Source organism: Ursus arctos, unplaced genomic scaffold (assembly GCF_023065955.2).
Source record: "Ursus arctos isolate Adak ecotype North America unplaced genomic scaffold, UrsArc2.0 scaffold_12, whole genome shotgun sequence".
NCBI lineage: Eukaryota > Metazoa > Chordata > Mammalia > Carnivora > Ursidae > Ursus > Ursus arctos.
Window position 1 is genome coordinate 18,028,703 of NW_026622786.1, and position 19,669 is coordinate 18,048,371.

At 40.6% G+C, this 19,669-nt stretch overlaps 1 long non-coding RNA gene across 1 annotated transcript in view; it reads left to right on the forward strand.

Moving 5' to 3' along the window:
• The first annotated feature begins 2,889 nt into the window (after nt 1-2,889).
• The window catches only part of LOC130543424 (uncharacterized), a 31,383-nt gene continuing 14,603 nt past the window's right edge, over nt 2,890-19,669 (forward strand). Inside the window, exons 1-3 of the long non-coding RNA XR_008958757.1 lie at nt 2,890-5,157; nt 7,096-7,288; nt 10,787-17,099. This is a non-coding gene — a long non-coding RNA (uncharacterized LOC130543424). The remainder of the gene's footprint in view (nt 5,158-7,095; nt 7,289-10,786; nt 17,100-19,669) is intronic.

Sequence of the window (19,669 nt, forward strand, 5' to 3'; positions counted from 1 at the left end):
ATCTGTCCGCTACCAGCCTAGATTGGTCTACCCCTTTCTTCAGTCTCTCCTTGCCCTCTGTGAATGGGGGCCAGTTTTAGATTTCACCCAAGAAGCTTCCAAATTTGTGAACAAACAATTGGCAAACCAGCCAGGAGACCAGAGGAATGGAACTTGGGGAAGAAGTACGGGGACAGAAATCCCAAGTTGGCCACCAACCTCTCTGTGGGGAGAGGTGGCGTGTAGGATGCTTGTGGACCTTCATATGAGTACAGGGATGCCTTCAAAACACCCTCTGGTTTGATGTGCTTGCTCGAGGAACTGCAGAGAGTGCACTGGGGCAAAGAAGGGAAAGGAATGGTTGTGGCAGTGGGCTGGCCTCTGCTGTGGGCCGTTTGGCTGGCCAACAATGACAAACTAGAGACTGAAGCCAAGTTAGAAAGCTGAAAGAAGAGCTGAGGTTAAAATAGGACATGTGGGTGTCCATTACTCAGCTTCAGGGCTGGCAGACAGGGTGGGAGAGCAGGGTAGGAAGCTGGAGAACTAACTGTGCTATTTTGCAAAGCTAGGAGGGTACAGGCTCTGTGAATTAAGGTCTAAGCTCTTGTGACAAAGCCTGATTGGGACCCTAAGAGATGGAATCCCTAGAAAGTAAGGAGAGGGAAGAGGAGGATGTGATTGACAGTAAAACAGACAAAATGTTTCATGCTGTCCGACCCCTAATACAAACACAATAGCACAGCACAGGCAAAACAACCCCAGCCAGCAGGGCAGCCCCCAATTTAGGATACAATCATGATGAAAGAATATACTCCCACTGAGCTTATTGATTTAGCTGCCAAGTTCCAGCAAAAGGCCAGGGAAGGTATTCCAGCACAGCTAGTGTGGCTATGGGATGTGAGGTGAGAGTCGGGGGAGGGGATGATGACATTTTTCTGACCAGGTAGGAGGCACAGAAAATGACCAACATTACCATACATCCTGTCCTCTGGCAGGACCTGCATGGTGCTCCGGTGTTCAGGGTACTCAGCCTGGTGTGGATTGGATTGTTCTAGCCTGCAGGAGGTCTGGCCCATTGAAGGGGATCTCTCTGGGCAAATGGAATGCTAGAAATCTGTAGAGTAAGTGCAACAAACTTTTAGGAAGTTGGGAATGAGACAGGCCATCTGTCTTTGAAGTCTCTGATTGGGCCACATTCACTGCAGGAATGGAAGCCAATACATTCCAGTCTGAACCCAGGACCTGGTATGGGACGCTGATATCCATGCTGAGCCCTGTCACGGGACAGAACATTTATGATGTTGGGCAATCCATTGCTCATCTGGGGGACACTGACAAATCCCAGTAAAGTAGTAGCTGTGGGAAAGACTTGAGACAGCGATGGGACTTGAAATATCAAAGGTTATCCCAGTCAGCTGTAAAGGATCCTATAAAAGTAACCTGGAAGCAAATGTGGTTTGACCTCCTGGCTGCTGGGACTCCACCTCAAAAGGTAGACTGACAACCCAATGCTGTGTTGTTTAGCCTGTGCAAAACCTTAAAACCTAAACAACAGTTCAAACCTGCCCCACCTGCCCCTCATCCCTGATGCCCCTATTTGCTCCAGAAGAGGACTTCGGGGAGTAGTCCTATTTGGGGTGGGTGCCTCCTACACCCCAAGTATAAGATACAGGTCAATATTGCCTCTAGGTGAGGGTCAGTGGGGGTGATCAGAGAACTCATGTTGAGTTTGCTACTCACTGAACTCCCAGATATAAACAAAAGGTGATGGCTTTGGTTGACACTGGGACCAGATGTACACTAATACATGGTAACTCTTTGAAGTTTTCTGGCCCCTTCCATTGCCATCTGTGGTTGCAGAAGATAAATTATTCTAGTCAGGAGGTTCCCTTTAACATTGTAAGTTAGGCATTTTCCCCTACCAAAATATGAGGTTTTAATCTCTCTAATACCAGAGAACACATTGGGCAATAATATCCTACAAGATTTGCAAACATCTGTCGGTGAGTTCTGCATCTGGGTTAGAGTCATCAAGCCAGTACTGAAGGGAAACCAACTGGGAACCAGGAAGTCCACTGCCCTGTGAAAAATGGTAACTGACAAACAATATAAATAGCCTCAGGCCCAAGGAAATAGGAAAAACTATCCAAAAACTGCACCCCACGTAGTTATTCTGCACTCTGCCTATAGCACTTTCAATAACCCCATATGGCCAGTGAAAAGTCAGATGGCTCATGGAGGGTGACTGTGAACTACTGAGAACTGAACAAGGTAGTGCCCCCCCGCCCCCATCCATGCAGTGTGCCCAACATTGCCACCATCTTAGATACTTGGCTGTGATCCTAGGAGTGTACCACGTTGTAGTGGACTTAACAAATACAATTTTCAGTATACCCCTGGCTGATGAATCACAAGATCAATTTGCCTTCACATGGGAGGGACAATAATGGATCTTTCTTTCTTTTTTTAAAAAAATTTAATTTTATTTTATTTACATTAAATTAACATATAGTGTATTACTAGTTTCATAGGTAGAGTTCAGTGATTCATCAGTTGTATATAACACCCAGTTCTCATTACATCACGTGCCCTCCCTAATGCCCAACACCCAGCAACCCCATTCCTTCATCCCCTTCCCCTCCAGTGACTCTCAATTTGTTTCCTATGGTTAAGAGTCTCTTTTGGTTTGTCTCCCTCTCTGATTTCATCTTGTTTTCTTTTTCCCTCCCTTTCTCTATGCTCCTCTACTTTGTTTCTTAAATTCTACATATGAGTGATATCTATGATGATTGTCTTTCTCTGAATGACTTATTTCGCTTAGCATAATATCCTCCAGTTCCATCCATGTCATTGCAAAGTTTCTTTTCTTTTTCTTAAAGATTTATTTATTTATTTGAGAGAGAGAGAGAGAGCACGAGGGGGAGGGCAGAGGGAGAAGGGGAGAGAATCTCAAGCAGACTCCATGCTGAGATTGGAGCCCCATGATGCCGAGATCAGGACCTGAGCCAAAACCAAGAGTTGGATGCACCCATTGTGCCACTGTGCCACTCAGAAACCCCAACAATGGACCTTTCAAATGCTTTCTCAGGTCAACCTGTGCAGCCCCACAATATGTCATGAGACCTCTTCCTATTCTCCTTCCCCACATCAGTAAAACAGGCCCATTACATTGTTGATATAATGTTCACATGTGAAGACCTACCTTTGCCATAGGATATTGTGCAGACTTTGCTGGGACATCTGTGCAAGAGAAGATAGGCCATGAAATCACAAAAAGTTCAAGGCTGAGATGCCACCATGAAGTTTTTAGGAGTCATATGTTTGGCTAAGATGTGTGTGCTGTCCCAGAAGCTATGATGGATGACATGCAAGCCTATCCAACCCCTAAGAGCACAAAAGAGAGCCAAGCCTTTGAAGGGACTTGGAGGGTTTGGAGGACTTTTACTCTCCACCTGGCAGTGTGTCATCATCCCTTATACCACTTGGTAAAAAGTACAGAGCAGCAAGCAGCCTTTGGGAAGGCCAAAATACTAATGATTAAAGCTCTTAACCTCTCCCAAGTAGGGCTACTATCTGAGTTAGATGTGTCTGTGACTCTGGAAGCCGTGGGTTGGGCACCATGACAGAGGCAATAGAAGGAGAGCGTACTCTTAGGATTTTGGTCCCAGCTTTGAAAGGGGGCAGAAAACTGATAAACTCCCATGGAGCAGCAGCTCCTAGTGGTGTACAGAGCATTCCTCCCAGTAGACCCTCTCACAAAGGAACAGAATATCATGGTAAGAACTTCCCTTCCTATCAAGGATGGGTTGAGAATATGTTCCATCAACTCATCTCTGGCATGGCTCAAACTTCCGTGTTGAGTAAGTGACAAGCCCATTTACAGAAGTGAAGCACTTTGTGCATCACTGTCTCTAGAAACTCAGATGCTTCTGAGCCTTGTGGAATCCAGATGCCCCACCAATTTCCTCTGGTGGCCTGTGTAGTCATAGAGTGGAGCAGGGGAAATTCCCACTGGTGCTTAGAATACAGATGGCATCTAGTCAGGCATCTGGATAGAAACAGCAGCCAGTGGGCTGAACTCAGAGCCATTTGGCTGGTGATCACTCAGCTGCCCTGGCCAGTAACCCTTTGCATGGACAGTTGGGCTGTTCTAACTCTATGGCTGGGATACTGGGAAGCTAAGGGATAGATCATTACCATGAATAAGCCCTTGTGGAGTCAAGATATATGGAAAGACATTTGGGTTTGCCTGGGAGAGTCTGAGGCAGTCCTCACTATCTTCTACATCCTGACATGAAGTGCTGACTTCCCCTAGCAATCAGGAAGCTGATGCCCTAGCTTAGTACAAGCCCTAGCAACTGACTCTTTAGTAGACAGCAGATTGGGTGCATAGAAAGAGTGGCTACTGCAATGCTTGGGAGAAATTATGTATTGCTAGGGATGCTGGATTGCCCTTGAAGTACAGTTACTTGATAAATGCAATAACAGCTGTCCTGCGTATTCTAAACAATGCCCAAGGCAACTGCCAAAGGAGCCTGGGGCCATCTACTGAAGTTCCCAACTGGTGAGGGATTGGCAAATTGATTATATTGACGCCCTCACTCAGAGTGAGGGTTCTAAACATGATTTGGTTTGTGTGGACACTGTGTTTGGCCTAACCCAAGGTTTCTCCTCTCCCTGTGCAAACCAGGCTGCTCCGATTAGAGGATTAGACAACCCGAGTACCACATGTGGATACCCTCTTCAAACAGACAGTGATTGGGGGTCACATTTCAAAGGTCATAGTATGCAAAACTGGGCAAAAGACATTGAATGGAGGTTCCATCCGCCCTATAACATGTAAGCAGCAGGGATAGTAGAAAGGAAAAATGGAATATTAGAGGAGCAGATTAAATTATTAACAGGTAAAACCTCACATTAACTAGGTGGATTAAAGTACTGCCCAAAGCCACAATACATTTGAATGCTCAACCAAAACGGCCTATTGCTTCATATGCCAGACTGTGGACCCCTGCCAAGCCACCCAACAATGTAAAGGTATGGAAGTCCCAGGAAACATCCATTGCCCAGACCCTCACCAAGGATCAACATGCCATGCTGCTGAGAACACCAAGCCCTCTGATGCCTGGGAAAGGCATTGTCTACTGGAATTTGCAATGGGATGTCCCACCGGGATGGGTGAGTTACTTTGCATCTTTGGATGAGGGGGAGCTATTCAATTTCCAATTTTGTTGTCTGGCTACAAGCTAGATGGGACATGCACCACTGAAAGGGGAGAAAGTGGGGGTCCACGTCGGGCAAATCCCACCCCCAGTCTGTCTTCTCATGCCTGACCATGCTGCCTTCCCCAGCCAACCTGTATGGTATGCATGACTAGGTCAAATTCCTAAGCTGTAGCCATATTAACATCTAAGGATCAGGCCACAAGTATAATTCTTGGAGAAGGGGAAGACCTTCCCATACAGTTTCCTACTAAATATCTGTTTTTTTGACCTTAGACTTCTGCTGCTCCTGTGGTGTCTGGTCATAGGCTGGGTACCAGATAGAAATACCGGTGATGGGTAGTAAGGAGGGCACATATTGCATAGTGCACTGGGTGTTATACGCAACTAATGAATCATCAAACTTTACATCGGAAACCGGGGATGTACTGTATGGTGACTGACATAACATAATAAAAAAACATTAAAAAAAAAAAAAAAGAAATACCTGTCTGCAGTGGGCCCACTCATATGCCTGGCAAAGGAATCCATCCAGCTGTTGGGTATGTGGAAAAGAAGCTCCTCTCTAGCTCATCTGGTTTACCATGGTGGGTATCACCACTCCAGGGAAGTGACTGGAAGGTCCTAAAGCAGTACATTAAGGAAGAACAAGCTAGGACTAGTACTCTTACTTCATCTGATATGACCAATACTGATGCAGAAACCTGGTCTATGGCTATCAATAACACTGGGCATAGGTATTCTTTTTCTGTCACTCAAACTATAAAGGCAGTCCACCAAACTGCTAACCAGGAGGTCCTACAAATACCACCAGCAGAGTCATGGGTGGCTAGTCACATTTGGGATGGGTTCATGTGGCTTACCTTGGATCATGGACATTTGAGCACATGGATACTCCCATGTTGGAAACAGAAGAATCACTCTAAATATAACCAACCCAATTATACCAGGAATACGGGATGGATATCACTGGAACTTTGTAGTCATTCTGTCACATTAAAGAATAGTGACTAGTTTGGTCACACTGTCTGAGTATTTATTGGTAGACTTGAATGGGACCACGTGGAAGTGTGACACAGATCTTTGGCCATGGTTTCCACCTGGCTGGCTGGGTCACTGCAACCTAGGTTTTCTCTGAGCACAGGGGAGAATCTGCCCCATGGTAGTGAAAATTGCCAACTTCTCTCTTCTCAAGACCAGATGAACATATTCTGTTTTCCACTGGTATAATCATTTGGCTGTCATCTTTGTCCCCTCCATTGACCTGGAGGACCAATACACAGAAGCCCTTGCCACATTCACCCAACAAAGCCTGTCTTTACTAAACACTGAAATGTCTTTTTTAAAAAAAGATTTTATTTAAACATTTATTTGAAAGAGAGAGAGAGAAAGAGCGAGAGAGAGAGCATGAGTGGGAGGCCAGAGGAAGAGGGACAAGCAGACTCCCTGCTGAGCAGGGACCCCCCCCCCCAACGTGGGGCTCAGTCTCAGGACCCATGAGATCATGACCTGATGGCAGATGCTTAACCGACTGAGCCATCCAGGAGCCCTGAACACTGAAATGTCTTTAATGAGAAAAGCTGTCTTCCATAGGATGGCTTTGGACATTACTACTGCCTTGCAAAGAGGCACCTGTGCCATTATCTAAAAAGAAGGTTGTGTGTTCATACCTGATGCATCTGCTAATGTGTCATCTTTCTTAAAACCTATGAGGACACAGTGAACACCTTGAATGATCCAACCACCAGCCTAGGGGACTTAGTAAATCAATAGTTTGGATCATGGGGCTCTTGCTGGAAAAAGTTGTCCCTGATTTGGGGGATCGTTGTCTTCTTAATCTGTGTTTTCTCTTGCATGGGACTGGATTACTGCTGTGGTATGTGCCTCTGAGCAGCCAGATAGCTGCTGAAGGAGCCACCTCCATGCTAAAGAAACCCCTTGCTGACTGCTCAGGGCACACCGCAGAAGATGGAGGCACGTGAGATTATAAGAGCCAGTCTAGAGGAATGGAGTGTTGGAGGAGGTCACTGAGAGGACGTGACCACTGATTGACGGGGGAACTGGACTTCGGCAATGAAGGAACCCAGGTAAGGCCTCTTTTTATAAACTTTCAAGATTCTGGCTGGCAGGTGAGGAAATCTACTCATTTTGCAGCCGCCCAAGACAAGCCTTGTAAGTTCCCTTGTTTATTACACCTGCCGCCTACTGATCTGGAGTGGCCAGCCTGTTTCTTCGGTCTCTCCTTGCCGTCCACATGGGATCAGTTTCAGATTTTACCCAAGAATCTCCCAAGGGTACAAACCAACAACAGTACGAAGAGTTCGTAATCCACTTTGCAGTCGTTTCACCCAGGCTTATCTATGGTTTGCAAATGATGCTGAGTGCCTTTCTCAAAAACATAAGAACTAGGAAGATCGGTAGGGGAAAAAAGGGATAAAGAAAGGGGGGTAATCAGAAGGGGGAATGAAGCATGAGAGACTATGGACTCTGAGAAACAAACTGAGGGCTTCAGAGGGGAGGGGGGTGGGGGAATGGGATAGGCTGGTGATGGGTAGTAAGGAGGGCACGTATTGCATGGTGCACTGGGTGTTACACGCAACTAATGAATCATCGAACTTTACATCAAAAACCAGGGATGTACTGTATGGTCACTAACATAATATAATAAAAAAAACATTTAAAAAAAAACTTGAGGATAATTCTTGCATTATCCAAATATTTTTTCCTACCTGGCTCTGCAGATATTTAATTTGCATAGAACTTTGTTGCTGTTTTGAGGAACTATTGTGTTACTCTTGTGATGATGCTGTCATGTTCTCTGCTTAGTGTTATATGCCTTAGGATATCATTGGATAGTGTAATGACCATACTTAAGAAGAATTCAATTAATTGTCACTTTTATGTATATTAAAGCTCTTCGTAAAGTGCTATGAAATGACAATATAATTGTTACTGTTGCTACTGGGGAGCGTATGCTTTCTCAGCATAGTAAACATGAGGAAATACCTCGATGATTGAATCCATTCTTGGTTTTTAAAATGTCCATTGACTTGAAGACTTTTTCCAAGGACAGGAAGCAAAATTTAACACATGCTTCTAAACTTCTCTTTATTTTCTCAAGTATGGTTTACAGCCTCAAGTGTGGTTGTCCTTTCTGACAGAACTACCTTTTATCTTCTTTTTACAAGATAAGATTGATCTATTTTTTAAGCTAATACACCACTGGCTTTATATCCTTGTTGTAGGCTTTGGGAATAGGTTAAAGCCTCTTTGTGTTGCATTATTTACTGTGCAGCTACATTAAAAAATACAATGAATACACTGAAATTGATAACTCTGGAAGAGTGCAAAGTGGTAGTATTCATACTCAATTATGGAGATGATCTATTACAACAATATAATAGTGATGCTATTTGAATGCAATACGGTGAATAAAAATAAAGTGGCAGGCTAACAGAATTTCAGTTTTTGAGTTTAGGAAAAAAAAAAGATAAATGGTTAGCAGGCCTGGTTAATAGCTCAAATGCATATGCTATCAGCTCTTATTTCAATGTCAACTCTTAGCAAGGACACCAGGCAAATGAACTTGAATATCCATTTGATTTACTAGCTTCTTAAAAACTGAAATAAGCTTTTATATACTTTGGAAAGAATTGCTAGCAAAAAGGATAAGAGGGTGGGTTTTAATGGAGGTAATCCTCTAAGAAATTACTCCTTAGCAGTTAGAAATACAGAAAAGGAAGATAAACTTGAAATAAGCCTGATAAATCCTATCTTACTCATTGTCTTCACTTAATAGGTACTTTGGAACTGGATTAAACTGTGCTCTCAGTAGTCACCCTGAGAATCCTATTCTTTATATATTCTCCTTCTCCCCTTTTACTGAACTGATGATTACTTTTCCACCTACGGGTTATGAATGAAGTCACTGAATGCAATTATTGGGTGGAGTTCTTGGATTAAGATCATGGATCTCTAATGAGACTTCGTGTTCTATAAATGGTGCTTCTCAGACCTGCCTGGGCGCTAGAATCACCTGTGTAGCTTGTTAGAAATACACATGCCTGTGTCTCTCTCCCATAAATTTTTTTAAAAAGATTTTATTTATTTATTTGACAGAAAGAGACAGCCAACGAGAGAGGGAACACAAGCAGGGGGAGTGGGAGAGGAAGAAGCAGGCTCCCAGTGGAGAAGCCTGATGTGGGGCTCGATCCCAGAACGCTGGGATCACGCCCTGAGCTGAAGGCAGATGCTCAAAGACTGAGCCAACCAGGCGCCCCTCTCTCCCATTAATTTTGATTCCATACATTTGGGCCAGGACGGATAGAGTTTATGATACATGAACAGGATTGAGAATCCTTACCATTGTTGGTTCAAAATACATTTCATAGAGATGAGAATTTTTTAAAATTAAGTATATTTAAACATTGATTTGAATTTATATTATTTTATATAGTTTATGCATATAAAATTAATTTTTATTATCCAGGTATACCTGTGCGCTGTATAAGTGCCAGAAAATACAGAAGCAAAAAGAACAAATTAACTTCAAATATTCTTAATATTCTAAAACACAAACGGGCATTGAGAGTTTAACTCTAGTAATAGAGCATTTGCCTTTGTAATTGAAGCAGAAATCCAAGGGTGCTCAGTAGAGTTGTTTTTCTTAGATATTATTTTTTCAAATTGGTGTTCTCTACTGAAGGGAAGATCTCATCCATCCTTTCTTCCTGTACCCAAATATTTTTCTGTGTGTGTGTGTGTGTGTGTGTGTTTCCTTCAAGGAATTGGCATATATGAGTTTAGCAAAAGCTAATCATGGACTTTTGGAATTATCAGTTCTGGTGACATACCAACCTGGTGATGGCAGTTTATTCATCTGCTCATTTATCCATCCAACAACCATTTGTTGAGTACCGACTAATACGCCAGACCCTATGCTGGTGTTGGTGATATTCAATCCCTTCCCTGGAGAAACTTCACACTCTAGGATGGGATATAGACAAACAAATATTATGGTATATTGTTTATGTGCTATGAAAGATGTATGTACAGGATGGGTTTAGTGTACAGATAAGAGATATCTGGATCAAAATGGAGAGTCAGGGAGGATGAGTATAAAGAAAGGATATGAAAGTAGGGTATCAGAGCTAGAAGACACTCACATATGGCCCTTTCCTAATTTTGGAAATATTTATGGGGGGGTAGATATCTTTACTTACTGTCTTTATTGTCAGGAAGCTCTTCTTTCTTCTCTAATATTCTTTTTCTTTTCTTCTTCTTCTTCTTCTTCTTCTTCTTCTTCTTCTTCTTCTTCTTCTTCTTCTTCTTTACTTACTGTCTTTATTGTCAGGAAGCTCTTCTTTCTTCTCTAATGTTCTTTTTCTTTTCTTCTTCTTCTTCTTCTTCTTCTTCTTCTTCTTCTTCTTCTTTTTGGTCGTAGTTTGCTTTCTTTTTCATAGTATTATCTTTGATTGTACTTCCAGGGTCTTAATAATATTTTGAATATTTCTTTTCCCTGCATACTTTCTGTTTCTTCTGAGAAGCATTTTTACTGCTGTTTGTTTTGGTCCCTGTCTTTCAAGGTAGAGATCAGAGAAAGCTGATTGTTCTGAGAAAGCTCTTCAATCTTCTGCTGGACGGGTTCTATAGAGACCTGACTTTCCACTTCTTTGAAGTGCCCAGGTAAGAACACTGAGGTCACAGCAGTCACCATGTTCATTGGTGAAAAATGGTCATCCAGCTAATCTGGTTGGATAATGGTGGGATAACTGGTTCTTAAAAAGATTTTTCACTGGGGGCGCCTGGGTGGCACAGCGGTTAAGCGTCTGCCTGCGGCTCAGGGCGTGATCCTGGCGTTCTGGGATCGAGCCCCACGTCAGGCTCCTCTGCTATGAGCCTGCTTCTTCCTCTCCCACTCCCCCTGCTTGTGTTCCCTCTCTCGCTGGCTGTCTCTATCTCTGTCTAATAAAATAAATAAAATCTTTAAAAAAAAAAAAAAAAAAGATTTTTCACTGATTTTCATATTTTGGCTTTATTGTCTCCCATACCCCAGACAGGGGTGGCAGGGGTGTGGTTCTAGGGTATAATAGATCCGCTTCTCACTCACCCCATTACCTGCTTTGCATTTTGCCTTCCTGGGTCTGCTGTCAGTCACCATTAGTCAGGTATTTACTTTCTGTTTTCAAAATGTCTATTACTTTTCTCTAATTCTTCTGTTCACTTTGCCTTTGTAACCTTGTGTCTTAAAACCAAACAAATAAAACACCACCATTATGATAGGGTTTCAGGAAGGGGAGAAAGTGAATTCATGTATTCTGTTTGCCCTTTCACCTGCACCTAAGTGCCTTATTTTTGTAGGACCCTGTGCTAAGAATTTAATTAATAATAATTCTAGGTAACAGGCATTATTACTGTATTACTTTTGCAGATGAGGGAACTAAATTTCAGAGAGATTAAGTGGCCAAAGAACTAGAAAATGGTAGAGGTATGGCTAGTAAGGAGCTCTCAGATCTGTGGAGTGGTTCATACAGATTATAAGGCAGCTTTGGGGCTTGCACTGCTACCACAGACAGGCTCCTTCTCCTGCCACTTACCAGGGTTCACCCTGATCCCAAACCCGGCTTTGGGGACTGTGACAGTGAGGACCGGGGAAGGGAGGGTTGAGTGTGGAATGCTATTAGAGACGTCTTGTTCTGTAGAGAGCAGACTTTTATCAGCTCTATCATCATTATCGATCGGACTGTGACAGTGAGGACCGGGGAAGGGAGGGTTGAGTGTGGAATGCTATTAGAGACGTCTTGTTCTGTAGAGAGCAGACTTTTATCAGCTCTATCATCATTATCGATCGGACTGTTTTCTGACATAAATTCTTTATTTTAGGAACTTGACAAAGTTGCATTTTGATGATCTATTTTAGTATTTTGTTAATTATGAGATGCAGGCCACCTGCTTTCAAAGGAAGGCGCTGGAATGGAGAATAATAGAGATGTAAATATGGTGCCTTTTATGGGCAAAAGCAGATTTTTTAGCAGCATGTTTTAAAAAATTAGAAATTTAACAGCTGTTTTGCAAAATAAGTGAAATGCTTCTGTATTGCTAAAGAATATGCACAGGTAATTAAATTAAAAGTAAAACTTGTGGCCTCATTTGACTGTATTAGCATCACTAAATTAATTAATAAACTAATTTTAGCTGTCAAATTATTGACTAGATTCTAAATCTCTGCTCACTAAAAACACTGATTTTTTTAATGAAAGGTAAATATAAATTAACAAGACCAATTTTCGTTTTTTAAAAAAGATTTATTTATCTATTTATTTGAAAGAAAGAGAGTGTATGTTGGGGTGGGAGGAGCACAGGGAGAGAAACTCAAGCAGACTCCCTATTGAATGGGAAGCCCTGCTCAGGGTTTGATCCCACAGCCCTGAGATCATGACCTGAGCAGAAATCAAGAGTCAGATGCTTAACCAACTGAGTCACCCAGGCACCCCCACAAGACCAATTTTCTTATGTAGTTTATGAAGTGACCTCATGTTTTATGTATATAACTGGTATGAATCACATTTTCTATAAGTGATAACTAGGAAAACGAAGAGTTATAAGATGAGATTTTGGAGGATATAATATTTGTACATTAGAGGTAGGAGTTTGGACTTGAAAAAGATTTTTATGTACAGATGGTCCCCAACTTATGATGGTTGAACTCACAATTTTCCAACTTTACAATGGTGTAAAAGTGATAGGCACTCAGTAGAAACCATACTTCAAATTTTGAATTTTGATCTTTTCCCAGGCACCAATATGCTGTTAGGAGTCTGATAGTGGGAGAAACCTGATTGTCCATACTCACCACTTTTTAACCATAAACTTTTGGACCCAAAGGAGGGAGCATGGACATCTCTTTTCATGTGAGGGCCTTGCATTGTACATAGAAAGGAATCAACAGATGCTAAATATAAGGAGGGTCCCCCCCCAGTTCTACATTTTCCTTCTATTTTCATCACCCACTTTCTTGATTGATATTTCAATAGTAGTGCGGTGTTACTGCTCTGTGGTCCAATTTCTCTTGCTCTCAGTGGGAAGGCTTCTCTTTTATTTATTTGTTCCTATTAGGGAGAAATTAAGCTTTAAGTGGCTATACACCTGTTTATTCATTCTGCAAGTGGTATTGCTCACTGTCAGTGGTGTTTTTGATGCTAATACTGCTTCTTGCCTTGTTTTATTTGGAGTCCTGACATGTTTGCCAGCCTACAGTAGCTAATAAATAACAATAATGAATTCTTTACCGGTTCCTGTTCCTCCCTTACCACAGTCTTCCTTGAGTCAAAATGGAGAAATGTTTTTTTTCTCCCTGGTTTCATATTTGATATCTACAAAGTGTTCAATCAGGTGTTTACAAAATGAAGTTAGTTGGCATTTCAATGATGTAGTACTGATATGATTTTCTTATGAGCTATTTTTCTGCAACCATTTTTCATCATTTGATTTTTAGGATAGATAATATGTTTTCATTGTTCAAAAATAACATAAAAATGCAAAAAGATATACAGTGGAAAGTTATACTCCCACCTTTTCCTTTCTTTTGCCCAATCCCTACCTCCCAACTCCATAGGTAACTACTTTTATTAATATTTTATGTATCCTTCCAGTTTCTGTTTATACACATGTAAACAAATACAAATATAAATAGTCTAATTTTTCCATTTCTTAAACACAAGATACCATTGTTGTACTTCTTTCACATTTCACCTAACATTGCATCTTGGAGCTTTGGTCATATTGAAATATAGACTACCATATTGTTTTATACAATTGAATAGTATTTCAGTTGATGGAGGTGTTGCCATTTACTTAAGTTAAGGTCTTCTTGAAGAACATTTGTTTTGTTTCTAGTATTTTACTAGGCCACATCATATTACAACAAAAAACCCTCTTATAAACCTCATGTCACATGTATGCAAATAGATTTGTATAGGATGAATTCCCAAAAGTGGTAATAACCAGGTCCAAAGGTCTATGCATTTGTGATTTTGTCAGATATTGGTCAATTGTCTTCCACAGGAGTTGTACCCGTTCATGCTTTCTTCAGCAATGTGTGAGAATGCTATTATAATGCTCACCTATAGAAACCTTGCTCAAGCTTTTGGATTTTATCAGTCCGTTGGGTAAATATAGTATCTCAGGACAGATTTAATTTGCATTAGGAGAGCGGTTGGACATCTTTTCCTATGGTTAAATCCATGATTATTTCCATTTATGTGTGAACTGGATGTTCATAGCCTTTAGGTATTCTTCTATTGGGTCATCACTTTGTTAGACAAGGATTAACATTTACCTGTAATATAAAAGTAAAATTATTTTTGGTAATTTGAGATTTTTTCTTGGCTTATGATGTTTTGTTGTGCAAAAGGTTGTTTGTTTTATACATTTTAATTCATTCAAGGTATTTATCTTTTTATGGATTTAGGGTTTTGAGAGACAATAGAAAGTTCTTTCCTACACAAACCCTGTCCTCCAGTCTCCAGCCTAATGCACAGTTTTCTTCTAGCATTTTATAATTTTAGTTTTTTAACATTTAAATTTTTGTTTGATCAGTTGCTCCATTCATTGAACAAGTAATTACCAAGTATCTCTCATGTACTAGGATCCATTTTAAGCACTTGGGATGTATCTGTGATCAAGACAAACAAATATCCTTGCCTTTGCAGAGTTTGCATTCCAATGAAGGAGGTAGATTAACAACAACAACAGCAAAATAAGTAAATTATATAATATGTCAGAAAGTGATGAATGCTTTAAAATTAAAATAGAAATAATCTGTTAAGAGGAACTGGAATACCAAGTGGTGGGTATAAGTTGCAATTTAAAATAAAGTAATTGAGGGGTACCTGGATGGCTCAGCTGGTTAAGCGTCTGCCTTCAGATCAGTTCATGATCCCTGGTTCTGGGATTGAGCCCCATGTGGGGGCTTCTGGCTCAGTGGGGAGCCTCCTTCTCCTCTCCTGCTTCTCCCTCTTCCCCTCCACCCTCTCTCCCTCTGCCTTCCCCCACCCCGCCCCCACGCTCATGCTTTCTCTTAAATGGATAGATAGAAGCAGATAAAATCTTAATAAATAAAAAAATAAATAAATAAATAAATAAAGTAATTGATGCAGACCTCATTGAGAAGGTAACATCTGAGCGAAGCAAGGAAGGAAGTGAATGACTTTCATGCAAATCTCTGGGAGAAGAAAGTGCTAGATTGAGGCCCTAGGTCAAGAGCATGCCTGAAAAAGAGCAAGAAACTAGTGGGACTGAAGTGTGATGAATGGGGACAATAGTTGGAGAGGAAACAACAGCTTTCTAGACTCTTACAAAGACTTTAGCTTTTATTTTGAGTGAAATGAGGAATCATCGCAGAGTTTTGAGCAGAATAACAAATAGGATATATTTTAAAAGGATCACATCAGGGAATGTAGTTGTTGAGAAATTAGGGAAAATGATCCAGTTGATAGGCTGTGTCAGCAAAAATAGAGAGTAATTAGTGATCTAGTCTGATAGCAATAGATTCGAAGCTGGGTTTTTTAGGGAATGGTCTGAAAGCAGCATTGAGGACTGAGGATGACATCTATCACTGGGCTCACTTACAGCCCAGTGGTGTTAAGAGTTACACATCAGAAACAGCCACAACTTAAGAGAACTGCGGGGAAAGAAGGGTCTACTGGGCAGAGCCAGGTTTCGGTTGAGCGAAGAAGGTGAAGGGAAGAGGATTTTGCTGCTAATGGAGTAAGGAATTTCAAAGCGTCAAGAGAAGAGTTTCTGCCATTGGATGGCCTGGAAGAATGAGACCCGGAAGAGGATGTGGGACTTCTTACTGTGACTAGAGCGAGGAGTTCTGAGGGTGATGAGAGTCATAAACAGAGATGCAGGACATCATGGAGTAAGTTGAGAGTATTTATGCCAGCAGGCCCCTTCAGGTTCAAATTGGAGCATAAGGAGGGTGAGCTTCTGATTAAGAGAATAGATGCTCAAGGAGATATGGTGTTAGGTTTTTGACCTCAAATGGAGTCAGTGTGGTCTTATATTCAGAATGTGCTGTGTCTTGACTCCATGTTTATAGTCTTGAGGGCTTCTTGGAAGTAGAGTGTCACACTAAATATATTGGCTGCTTCACTTCTGATTATTTGGAAATATAATGTGTGAGGTGTTGGACCAACTTAATATTGTTCTAGACAATTACCAGGTTGACTTAAAAGTTTTTCTTGGAGGGGTGCCTGAGTGGTTCAGTCAGTTAAGCATCTGTCTTTGGCTCAGGTCATGATCTCAGGGTCCTGGGGTGAAGCCCTGCATCAGGATCCCTGCTTAGTGGGGAGCTGGCTTCTCCCTCTCTCTCTGCCCCTCCCCCTGTTTGTGCTCACTCTCTCTCTCAAATAAATAAGTAAAATCTTAAAAAAAAAAAAAAAAGCTTTTCTTGAAAAATCTATCTCCCCTCCTCCCATAGATTTGAGATGGCACTGTAACATATAAATTGCCACATGTACCCTGGATTTTATGCATATATGTATTGTATTTGCAGTTGTTGTGATTAATAGAATAAGTTCCTTTAAGAAGTGTTCTGTGAGTTATAGAACCCTTTTCTTAATGTGATTTTCTTGAAAGGGAGGTCATAAAAATATGCAACTATTATTTGCTGGAGAGGCATGTTAAGTCATTAAAATGTCTTTGTTCTAAAAGAACTCTTAGACCAAAATGTGAGAACAACCTTCTTCATTATTTTTCTTCACTGAGCTTATAATCCTGCAGATGTTGGTCACTGTTTGCTTCTGTGCTAGCGTGGCGTTCACCATCAAACAAGGATACAGCAACACAGCATAACTCCCAGGAAGCATCTCATCACAAATTGCCATCTGCTATAAGGTAAGTTAATAATGCAAGGTTGAGCAAGTCTTTCTTTGAAGTAGGTCCTGGCAGGGCCCAGTATTACAGTTTCGCTTGGGCCATAGTCTTTTTGTACTGTCATCAATAAAGTGAGACTTACAATTGATTAGTAATAGTGACTATGATAGTAAAAACAAAATACTACTACTAATAATTAAATAGATATCAAAATTTGAGCACCTTATTAGATGTTTGGTATTGTGTCATAGATGTTGATAGTGTATGTTTAAAACAATAAGAAACTCTTGTACATGAAGGCTCAGGGAAGTACAGTAACTTACTGAGGTCACACCGCTGGTAAAGGGCAGAGCCAGTGTAATATCACGTCTATAGTCTACTCTAAAGTAGAATTTTTTTCTCTCTTTTCACTTTACCACTAAATATTGTTTAAATTAAATAAATGATAGAGGAAATCTCATAAAAGACTATCTTTCTGAGTAAATAACATAAGGACACCTTATTTTAGTTTTGCGTAAGTAATTATCATGACCATTTAATGTGTTCATGAAATCAATGCACACGTACTTTAATTCATCTATCATCTATTTATCTATTGTCTGTCTCTCTATTTATCTGTCCATCCATCCATCACCTGTGATAGAATAAATTTGTGTAAGTGATTGTAAAGATGGCAAACACATAAAGTAAAATATATTAAAAATTATTTTTAAAGTGTTTTGTTTCAATCTTATAAAATCTAGGATTATGGAAATCCCAATGACAAAAATATATAATCCAGTGCCTTTTACCTGGTTTTTATAAAACACACACCTCAAGATACAGCATCTTTATTAATAATGCTTAAGAGAGTTTAAGAATAAAAGTTCAGTTTTATCAGATTATAAGGTCTGTATTCTGATTTCCCACAGGTAATGAGTAGATTTTTAAGCATTTTTTTCATTTTCCCATTAAATGTAACTTGGGTTTTAATTTTTCAGAGAAAATGCAATTAAATAATTTTCTAAGGAATCAGAAAAAGGGAAAAAACCAAACCAGTGTCTTTGCTTTTGTTTCATACATCATAATACTGTTTTTTTCCTTGACATAAATGTGTTCTGCATGTCGTTCAGATTATTGATTTTTACTCAGTATGCTTATGCATTTTTGTTCAAAGGTTTTTCTCTTTTTGTCTTATGTTGGGCAGTAGGCCTTTTAACACTTTGTGGGACAATCTAACAGTTACAGTATAAGAAGTCTAATAAAAGATGGATGTCCCATTGTGTTCCAGCTACAAGGACCTCAGATCAGTTCCTTGAAACATGCTGATCACTGTTCTGCTTCAGGGCATCTGCATTAGTTTCCTTGTCCATGAATGCATCAACCCCAGATAGCCTCGTCTCTTTCCCTTACTTTAGTCAGGATGTCTTTCATCTCTTATATCTGGGGTCTTTTTCACTGGACTGTCTTTTTCTTTTTAAGATTTTATTTATTTATTTGAGGGAAAGCAAGAGATAGAACACAAGCAGGGGGAGGAGTAGAGGAAGAGGGAGAAGCAGATTCCCTGCTGAGCAGGGAGCCCAATGGGGGGCTCAATCCCAGGACCTTGAGATCGTGACCTGAGATGAAGGCAGACACTTAACCGACTGAGTCACCTAGACGTCCTCACTGGACTTTCTAAGAGTATCTCCTTCACTCTTCAGCCCTGGATCTTGCTCTTCTTTGCGAACATCGAACTATCTCTTGCATATTTATTTGTTTATTGATGTCCTTTCCACTTGAATGTAACTTACATTCTATCGCAGATCTTTTTTTTTTTAAAGATTTTACTTATTTATTTAACAGAGAGGCAGCGAGAGAGAGAACACAAGCAGGGGGAGTGGGAGAGGGTGAAGCAGGCTTCCCGATAAGCAGGGAGCCCGATGCGGGGCTCGATCCCAGAACGCTGGCATCATGACCTGAGCCGAAGGCAGATGCTTAATGACTGAACCACCCACGCGCCCCTATTGCAGATCATTTTTGTTCACAAATAGCCCCGAAGCCAATGTCTGGCACCTAATGGACACTCCAAAACATTTGTTAGTTGTGTTAAGGTTTTTAATGTATGAACACTGTGGGTTCTCTTCCTTTACTTTTCCATGTTCCAAATATCTGATCTATGGACAGCAGCCTTTGATGTCTTTTTTCTTTCTTTGAAGCAAAGTACTTGTATATTGTATCTTCCTTGGGTGGTTCTTCTGCAGCAACATATGGAATCAAATGATTACCTGAAATAAATTGTCGGAATTTCTACCAATCTTTATACTCTATCCAATTTGTAAAGAATTGTCGAAATGTTCATTGAAAAGAAACAAAGAGAATATTTATCTCTGCGTAAGAATCTTTAAAGCATCAAAAAAAAAAAAGAATCTTTAAAGCATCTATAGTCCACCATTTATTGAAACATTTGAGACTTATTAGTATGAACAATGCTTATGAAAGCAGTCAGAAGTTCTTTTCAGTTATAAAATATTGTAATTTAATATTTTGACTATAGTCATTTAGAAAATGTCTTTTGAAACAATATTAGCATTTTAGCTCTGTTTTTAACAGAGCACGTTTACTTATACTGC